The 10,411-nt window shown below is 36.8% G+C and overlaps 1 long non-coding RNA gene across 1 annotated transcript; it reads right to left on the bottom strand.

The window, feature by feature from the left end:
• Positions 1-515: 515 nt before the first annotated feature.
• On the bottom strand, positions 516-8,656 carry LOC105680156 (uncharacterized). Its single transcript, XR_010890428.1, has 3 exons — positions 8,127-8,656; positions 4,258-5,144; positions 516-1,558 (listed from the first exon to the last, which is right to left on the bottom strand). It is a non-coding gene; the product is annotated as an uncharacterized lncRNA (long non-coding RNA).
• Positions 8,657-10,411: the final 1,755 nt, after the last annotated feature.

Raw genomic sequence — 10,411 nt, 5'->3', positions numbered from 1 at the left:
TTTCAAACATTTTTATTAAAAGATGAAGCGTTTATGTCTGCAGATAAAACGGATCCGATTGCAGTATCGTGCGTCAGCACATCAACTGTCATTACCGAGCGAGCTGCACGCGATAGAATAATAATTGCTCACGTTAGAATCAACTAAGTCCGTTAAAATTATTGTCTCGGCACACCTCCATTAAGCGGTGCAATATTAATTTCATTTGTTCGTGAAATAGCACGTCGAGATGCGCGCTCAGCGTCAGCAAGACGTGGAATACGAATGTTATCGTACCCTTTTCAACCGCGCCGCTATGATCGTTAAAGCAGAACTGCGTATAGCAGTCGCAATCATGGTTTATGCGAGAGAACGGAAACGAGGATAATTGTTGCAAGAGTCGTATCACATTCATTGAATCGTATGATACACGCTGGAATATTTAAGAAAGAAATAACGCTGAAAAATGTCAGGCTTTGAGACACGTTATTTCTGCAAAGAATAAGAAACTTTTTTTTAATTAAACAATACAAATATTGTAGGTTTTTTAAAATTATATTATGCATAATATACAGTGCAGATATTTTATACAAGTTTTATCCGTTTTTAACAAAGATTTGCAGCGTATACTACTTCGTAATAGCATGTTTGACAATGTGGCTAACATATATATATGTGTCGTAAATAAGAAAAGATGAAGTTACAAAGAATCGATATTGATAAAATATTACCTATTATTTTAGAATAGTGTGTGTGCTTAAATATATATAAAGTATATATCATTCATACCCATCTTTTCGTCGCGATAAAGTTCTGAATTTCTCTACAACCATCTATAATTACAATAGAGAGTGTAACGGAAATATTGTAAAAATATAACAATTTCAAGTATTCTTGCTTTAATCAGACACAGTGTACGAATGATCGTCACACACATCGCTAAACACTTATTTGCTCGTATAAAAAAGTGAAATTTACACGTTTCTTCGATGTAACACCCAAGAATTATTCTTACATTTGAGCAAATATCTTAATAGGGTCGCAGAATATTCTTTATGCCAAATTTTTCGTGTACACCTACAATGTTCGTGCATTCTTAATGTTTTACTCACTAAAAATCTAGAAATCTATAAGTGTAGATATAAGATGATATATTGTTATAATTGCTCAAATGAAATCATCTTTGTACTGCAATGCAAATTTGTTCAAACTCATTATATCCAGCTATATTAACATATTTTCGGTTTTATTCAAGATTTCGGTAGTAATTAATAGAAGTATAACTCATTGTATAAATAATTATACTTTTTCGATAGATTGATAAATTCGCGAGACAGTATATTATATCATTTTCAATCTTATGTACTTTGTATACAAAAAATACGTTTTGAAAATCCCTTATTTTTGTCTCACACAATTTACGACTGCTTAATTTACAATAGGTAACTTTGCAACATGCTCTCGCGGCAACACACTTTCCGCATGTTAAAATTACACGAATCTTATAATTATATTCATATGCTTCACATTCGGCATCGTTTTCATATATTCGCGTTTTTTCGCTCGACTCATCAATGATCTGTAACGTAATTAACAAATTGGATTAGAATGCTGCAATATTCACTCAAACATTGATCAATTTATACATATCATATATATAACAAGTGTAACAAATATTTGTACTTCATTCTAATCATGGAAAAAAAATATAATTAAAAAGAACATTTAACTTTTCTCGTCATTTGCTTGCCACATTTGAATTAAGCGTTCGTTTAGGCACGCAACTTCCTATTTTTTATGTACAAATACGTAATTTATGCATGTATTTCCTAAACCATGTGAGATGTGTGCAACAATTTATGAATGTAAGTCATAGAATTAAACTCGATCTGTGCTATCTTAGACTCATATGTAAATTCTCGACAATATTTCGTCATTAAACAGGATTAGTAAGTTTTGGCATACGTTCACGTATGAATATACATGACTACTTAGTAAGCCCCTCCGCTCAATTTATGGGAAATAAGGCATTAAGATAATGCACCGTAAGTGGCATAAATCATTGAAATAAATATGTGGCGTTCCTGGCGTCGGTAATTTTCGACGCGCCGCTAATTCGACAATTTTTCCTTTCAGTCAATCCGCGTTCTAACGGAGCGCGAATTTCTCCGAAGTTTGAAGACCTCGCAAAAACAACCGAAATGTTTTACGCAAACGTGTGCGGCGAATGACGTACGATGGCGGCTCGTTTCGCCTGGCAGGAAATGGCGCTCCAGTTAATTGCATTGCGTGAATCGCGCGATGCAAGTCCCCCGTTACCTTTTTCGCCCCCTTTAACTTGATTCGAAAAACACGCCGGCCGGCGAGTTGATGGTCGAAAAACACGGCGCGAGCTGTTCTCCAATCTCCATTAGACGGATGCGTGCGCGCGCGCGCGGGCGTACTCGATGCGTTTTAACCGATTGATGCCGATAAATAATGAACCCGGGACCGCGGGCAATTCCGTTATGTAAATCCGCCGGGCTACGAAATAATTGAAACGCCAATGTAACTAGCGCTCGCCGCACTTGGCCCGCTGGCGTACCGCAAGTGAGGTATTGTAATCGGTGCGCGCCGATGCAACCGGTCGCGTGCTGCATCACGCGCGCGAGCACGCGGATAAATCCACCAGGGTCTAAATTAGAAATTTACAAAGGCAATGGCGCGGATAATCAGCGCCCCGTGTATGATAAACGATACGCCGCGCGTTGCTTTTAATTAGCGGCGTTTCCCGGCCGCATTACCGAAGGCGTCGCGTTCGTGCGTCTGCATCGCCGCAACTTAGCGCAAAAAAAGAAAAGGGGAGGATATACCGAAGAAGAGAGAGGAAAAAAAGCTTTTGTCCGGCGATATAAATAACGCTGCTTTTTACGCCGACTAATTAATGAACGGTTTTATCGTCCGCGTGCGCGATGCAGCAGCGGCAGCGGCGATGCGCGAACAAATGCGGGCGCGATAATAAAGGCCGGCATTATGAAAATCATGAAAAATTCACAACGCACGCACGCGGAAAATGTCTAGTGTCCGGCGCGTACATCGCACACCGCATTTTATGCGCTGATGCTGTCAAATTCACATTGGCAAATTCGTAACGCGCCGTTCTCTTCTCGTATCAATGGGACATATTTTAAATGAGGAGTAAAAAAACGGAAATAATTTCGGTTAGCTCTATTATGGAACACGTGTACATGATATTCATTTTTATATTTACCTTTGCAGTAATAATATAATAACTAACGAAAAGTATTTTCTTTTTCTTTATATTTGTAACATAAAAAGTTGTGAAGTTACTAAAGTTACTTTAATCTCAACTTTAAAATACTTTGTATCTTTAAATTTTAATTGCGTTTGTATAAATTATCGCATGCGTAATTTTTATATAAAAATGCTATTAAAAATGTCTGAATTGTGCGTTTTGACTTAATTCGTAAGTAATACAAAAGTGAATTTCGTGTGAAATTGGTCATTGTAGTTCTTGATCATAATAGCTTTCAACGGTTATGTTAAGCGCGATACAATGGAAATTTACTACAAAGCGTAACGTACAGCTACAAAGGCTTTCATTAACTTATCATATAAAACATGCGATGAATTCTACGAGAAGGCTTTGTTAGAGACGCTATTATTCATTCATAATGCGTGTAAATGTAAATTATGCAATGTAATAATTGACTAAAACATTGTATTTTTTTTTAATTACGCAGCTTGACTTTTATTTTACGAATGTCATGTGAATTTTTTATTTTATGTAATTAAATTTTTGTTCTACTTTTGTGAAACAATTGTCCATATGTTTTGAATAAATTTCACGATTTGGATGTTTGTAAACAGAGCCCGTAAAGTACATTTATGTATGTTTTTTGTTCCTACAATTACATTAATTGCGTATAATGAGAGAATTAATTGAAACATTTAATGAGATACAATAAGAAGAATTAATTAATTTTACATATAAATATTATGATGTACTATAATATTACATTTCAAGAGAAACAAAAAGTTGGCGTAACTTAAAATATCTACTTACGAAAAACCGAAGTCAAGTATAATCTTCTCCGAAAAACAACGTCGCATTTTCATGAAACTTTCAAAAAATTTTATTATTAATTGGCGCCTTCTAAAATTAATTAATGTTTTCGTTTTTTGCTCAGAACGCTACAATGTCTCGTCAATTATGCCAGTGTTGATCCTGAAAATGCTTGATTATTATTATAAAACTGGAATAAGTATTTTAATCACCTATTTGCGGCAATCGATCTTTTAGTAAAACGCCCGTAGTCACGCCGAGTTCAGTCTCACGTTCCGCCCCTCGTGATGCAAGGTGCGCATATGTACGCCAGGACGATGCCGCCGCCGAGGACGAGCGCGATCATAGCCAAGGTCGTCCATACAGTGGAGGTCGAGGTGACGCGGGTCGGCACCAGCCTCTTCATCGTCGGCAACTCGGCGACCTCCTCGGTCGTCAGGCCCCATCTTCTCGCCTTGGCGATCAAAGACCTCAGGCGCCGCGACGCCTTCTCGCAGGACCTCTTCGACGTCCGCCTGGATAAGCCGTCTAAACAGTTCTCCAAGTGTCCCATAATATCACGACGTGTCTCATTCTTAAGTTAATCCAAGCGCCCGACGAGTTCCGGATCGTCGATCGAAACTGCCGAGAAGTTTCGGAGGCCACAGCGGAACGTATAAACCGTCGCGCAGGTTCTACCTTCCGCTCGACGCTACTTGCCCGATCTTGATCTGCGACATATTTTCCTCAGGTCGACAGAAGTGCTTTCCGAAGCTGCAACAGCCCTCTCGATTTACGCCGTTCTCCATTCGCGAGGAAAACAAATATTTTCCGGCAAATTAGCATCGTCGCATTCGCGCGCCAACGATTGGCGATATGATCAGTTTCTCTGATCATTATGAAAATTCCTCTGACGCCTTTGATGCCAGAATTACTTCGCGCGATGCACTCGTCTTTCACATATTTGACATTTTCGAACGGGAGCGTGTCGATGGGCGTGTAAGTGGATGAAAAACAGACTTTTATAATTATATATTTAGCTCTCTGCGTAATTGTTTATATTCTTCAACCACTTTATTTTTCAGCTTTTAATAACGAACAGCGCGCTCCGTCTGACCATCTAAAATTACATCAAAATAGATTTATTATTATCTGAAAGTTTTAATCAATAATCCATAAATGTGTAAAATTACAGCTTGCAAGTAAGACATTAATTTCTATGTAAAATATAAAGCAACTAAATTAATTTGCGCCATCTGCTTCTCGCAACACTAGAAATTAATTTTACGGCGACACTATAAATTTATATAACTTATTATTCGTGTTGAATTGTCAAGTTTTTTTGTAAAACGTCCCATCTTCTCGCGTTTTATTTTTGGCTTGTATTGCGCAATTGAGTAACACGGCCATTAATTTGCACGTCGATCGGAGCAATCGGCAAGTCGATGAAACCGGGATCGCTTTTAATTCTCTTTCGCACGGCCGGACTCGAGGAAATTGTAATTGCCAGGCTCCATGAATAATGCAGCACGAATCGAAGGAAAGAGAACCGAGTTCGCCTTTCAAGAGGGGAGAGGCGAAAGGGGCTGCGCCGCCGGTAAAAAGTTTCCGATCTGCGGACGAGGCCGTGCGCCGCAGAATGAATTAAGTTCTGCCTTTTAAAGTCGGTCGCTGCCGCAGAGGAATTACATTGTCGTCGTCGTCCTTATACGCGGAATTGCCGCGCATTATGTTCCGCCGCGAACTTCTCGCACGCGTTTCCTCGGCGCAGCCTCCTCGTCAGCGAGCAACTTTAAATTACATTTATGCCCATTTCACGTAGGACATATCCATCGTCGCGGTAATCGAAAATTTTACGAGCAACAACGAAACGAGTTCGCGCATCTCTCCTTCGAATATGTTAGACGGCCGGACGTATCGTCGTGTTAAAAGTTTTTCCCGCGTACGTTTCAGAGATAACTTCGCTTCGCTCGACGTTGACTCCGACTACTCGAAACTTAGCGCGTACTCGCGTTACCTGAAAACTGCAGCGGTAAGAATGTTTTACGACTAATTATGGTAATTATTTATTGTTTATATATTTTTAGGAACGATGGAAAAAGCAGATATTACAATTTCATTAGTTTTTCATCACCAAATCTTTTATTTATTAATCCATTGTTTTATGGGCAGCTAACGCGTAGGATAAGGCGTTTTCTTTATATCAAACTTGTAAAATCTATAAAAATTGTAAATTGTGATTGTTTCATCGTTCTTTTTAAAAAAATTTATATTATAATTTTAATTGCGAATTTCGTCAAACTTTTTCCCGATGGAATAAATCCCCTGCAATTTCAAATGGTCGTTATAGCATTTGTACCGGGTACAGTTTTTAATTTTCCCAACTTTAATTTTCCCCGCATTTTCTCCGTAATATTTCTGAAAAGTAGTTCCGCGCTTTTCCCTGAAAAACGCGTCGATTGTCTCACTAGTAGCAAGCATATAGGATGAAAGCCAAGAAGAATGCATTAAAAGGAAAGCAAAAATGATTTCGCCAGCTCTCTCTACGACGAGACGCTATTCGGACCATTACGTCTCGGAAAATAAGCTAAGTACAATCTGTGCTAATAAGTGCGCGACGTTTCCGACTTGGGTTTCGCGGTGACCAACTCTGAACTATATTTACGCGTTTATTTGTTTGAAATTCAATTTACGACCCGAGTATACGCACACACATACATACATATGTATGTATAATGTCATTACATACTCGCTTTACTCGATATTCAAACTATTAATAAACTTCTGGCTCTCTTCCACTGATTCTTTATATTAAATCTAATTATTTACAAGTAAATTATCGATTTTTCGATTATCGCTTCACACAGCAGAATTATTCTTTGTTGAAATGCAAAGTGCTATCTCAAATTTGGTCTCGAAAATTAAGCTCGATAATATCATAATGTATTCACAAATTATACAATGAGCTTACACAGTGAGAATTTATTAATAGGATCTTGAATTTCTATCGAAAATAAAGCGTAGCAGACATATATATTTTAGACTATAAATTTTCACAATTTATTTTCAATTAAATTACATTATTTTTTTTCAGTTTTGTTAAAAGCTTTGCGCCGCAAAATAGACGATTTGTTCAATCAATTCGTAATTGTCATATTTTTCGTGTATTATTTTTATTTCTAACAATTTTAATATGCGTATCATATTTTTTCGGTACTTAGATGTACATTTATATAATTTTAAAAATGCACGTAAATAATATTCTAGATATCAAATTCTTTGGCAACTTAACGGTTTTAAATCGACAAATATTCGATTCAGATATTCTTGCACGATAGTTTCTAGAGGAACATTATCCATTCTTTCGATAATTACTTTCAAACTTACACGAGACTTCTCTCACGTGTTCTGGCAGGATATGCTACAATTCCTCGAGTGTCCGTTCAACTTAATTCTTAATTGTGCCAGCTAGTCTCGTCACGGTTACATTATGCAGAGTGTTTAATAAGACTCTTGAGAAGAATATAGAATGCTGTAAAGTAAAATTACTCCGAGAATCTATTTGATAGCGACTCGAATTAATTATCCTATTATCGGCTATTTCACAAAAAAATATTGAAGTTGTACAAAAAGTAACAGTTAGCTGATAAAAATTCCACATAAAATATAAAGATAGCACTTTGCATTTAACAAAAAATAATTTGACTATATAAAGCGATAATCCAAAACTGCACATACAATGTGCGCTTTAATATATGTATATTTTTAATTCTTTTTGAGTCAATAAAGATCAATTCGATGTTAAAATAAAAATGCTACAATTTATTACACAAAAGCCACTGTAAAAGAAGTATCTCAAAATCACAAGTAATTAAAATGTTTTTCAAAATTATTGTAGAAAATTTCTTATATTACATTCTATTTTATGGTTTAATTTTGCAAATATACCACGCTAAAAATATGTCAATATTGTAACACAATGAGAGAGACGCATTTTTGAATAGCAATTATACAACATCTGGTTCCATATTTTTAGTGGATCACTTATAAAAAAAACCTCTCTTTAGGTAAAATTAATATAAACTTGTACTGTAAAGCGTACCTCTCTCCGATGTGCATAACAACTCGTTGCCACAGCAATTGTCATTAACAATTAAGCTACAGATACAGTCAGATTCACATCGATCAGCACATACAGCATTCAATATTTGCAGCTTTTTCATTATTCACCGATATTACAAAACAAATTTACTTGAAGCGCGTATCGAGCGAACGTTCATTATCGAATGGACATTTAATTTACAACATGAATAAACCAAACAAAATATATTTTCGAAAAGGGAAGATCTTTTTTAATGCGACAAAAGTTTTATTCATTCGCCGCGACTACGAAATTGTAGTCACCTTTGAATTAGCAAAATTTCTTTGCGACCACAATTCGATTCTTTTTTTCCACGAAAAATATGAATAAATGACTATCCTCCGATTTGCACAGAAATATCAGGAGACATGCACCGGCAGTTCGGTAACCACGTGACACAAGTTTTCACGTGCGAGCGCTGTATGCTGCGTCCTCGACGGACGTCGCGGCGCTTACTGCCACGGTGTCGAATGCCCGCGATCCTTTATGCGGCAGAACCACCCCCGATCACCCCCGAACACCCATCCGCCACGTCCGCGTCGGTCCTCCTCTCCCAGCGGCGACGCAGTGCGAGGCTATCGAGACTGTATGTTCGTCGGATCTTAACGCGGTTATGTTTGCAGAACACGATATCCCGTGTTGGCAAAGCCGAAATTAAGGCCGATATTAACCCTTTGACTATCCTCGCTACCCCTTGCGGCCATCGACTTATGAACTCGGGATATCCTTGGCGTATTAAAATTTTCGTTTCATTTATAACACTCGTCAGCTTTTATTTCGTCTTTTTTTATATGGTTTTATATATAGCATCCAGGTTTATTTTTACAGAAATGACATATTATCGATAATCACAGAGATTTCTCACAGAGATTACACCTAATTATAGAAAAAAAACCGGATTGCGTTGCGTATAAATTTGCGTTTAGAATTAATGATGCGTTTAGATTAAATTGTACACTGAAGATGGCCAAATCCTTAGAGCCGAAACGCATGTACAGTAATAAAGAATTAAAATAATAGAGCACGTTAACACAGCTCTAGCTTATTTTAACTAATAATTTATTGTGTAATAAAAGAGAGCTATCATAATTTATATATTTGTTTTAGAAAGAAAGAGAAGAGAGTGCTTAAAGAAAAAAAAGACAAACATATTTTGTGCAGAATGTGAGATTTATGATGTATTATGTTTTTTATATGTTATAACTTATAATACACTTCACGAATGATTTCTATCAAATTTGAGATAGCACTGTAGAGTTCAAACAAGAGAATCGAACGTATCGTTTGCTCCATCCGTTCGGACAGTTCGATAAAAAGTGAGTGTCAAGTTCGAACTTTTCGAGTGGTTCAACTTGAGCCGAGATCGATCGTAATGTCAATTCGTTACGTCTGGAGATTCGAACAATTCAATCAGTAAAGAAAATTAGAGGAAACGTCTTACGCATTGTAAACAAAAAACGTTATTTTAGCCTAACTTTACGCATTAGTTCTTCAACAATATTTAAAAATGTCAAAAAAAAAGTTGGATTTGGGAACATTTTACAAGAACAAATATACAAAACGAAATACAGTAAAATGTATAAAGAAATTTATAAAACATACTCGTCAACAACTACATTAAACAGACATCTCGTAACGGTAAATCCGAACTGTCCGAATTTATCTTCGAAAAAATCGATCTGTTTGACATTCAATATTCAGATTCGGACTGTCCGAATTCATCGATCACATGAAACTTCGGAGTCCCAGTTTCTACATGAAGATATAAACTATATTATACTGGAAATATTTATCGCAGTAACTTTTCAAAAAGCAGAAAAGAGGATATCAAATCTTGTATTTATTCATGTTTATTCTCCCATTATTTTTCGCCATTCTTGAGACACGTCCTTATTATGACAAAACGTGATATAATGAAATGTAAACGAAAAACCAATTGCGCCATGCATTATTATCTTGTACAGATCGGAATAATTGCGTGTACATATTTGTACTCCATTGGACTGTTCACTCGTTCTGCGATGCGATTTTAATGAGATTCTATCAGTTTGCGTCGACCTGTCTCATTCGCGATGTCGTTAACGGCAGCGGGCATAATTGCGCGGAATTACAAATCATCATCATTTTGTTTCTCTAACCAATTCCGTTGCTCTCGCGAGTGCAAGCTCGCGTTCCTTGATAGCAAGACCCGGTGTTAATCAAATAAAATGATATCATTATGCGATTGTTGCGAGAACGCATCGCTT

This window comes from Linepithema humile, chromosome 5, assembly GCF_040581485.1.
Source record: "Linepithema humile isolate Giens D197 chromosome 5, Lhum_UNIL_v1.0, whole genome shotgun sequence".
Lineage (NCBI taxonomy): Eukaryota > Metazoa > Arthropoda > Insecta > Hymenoptera > Formicidae > Linepithema > Linepithema humile.
Note: the sequence above shows the minus strand (reverse complement) of the source record. Positions and strands in the feature narration are given on the sequence as shown.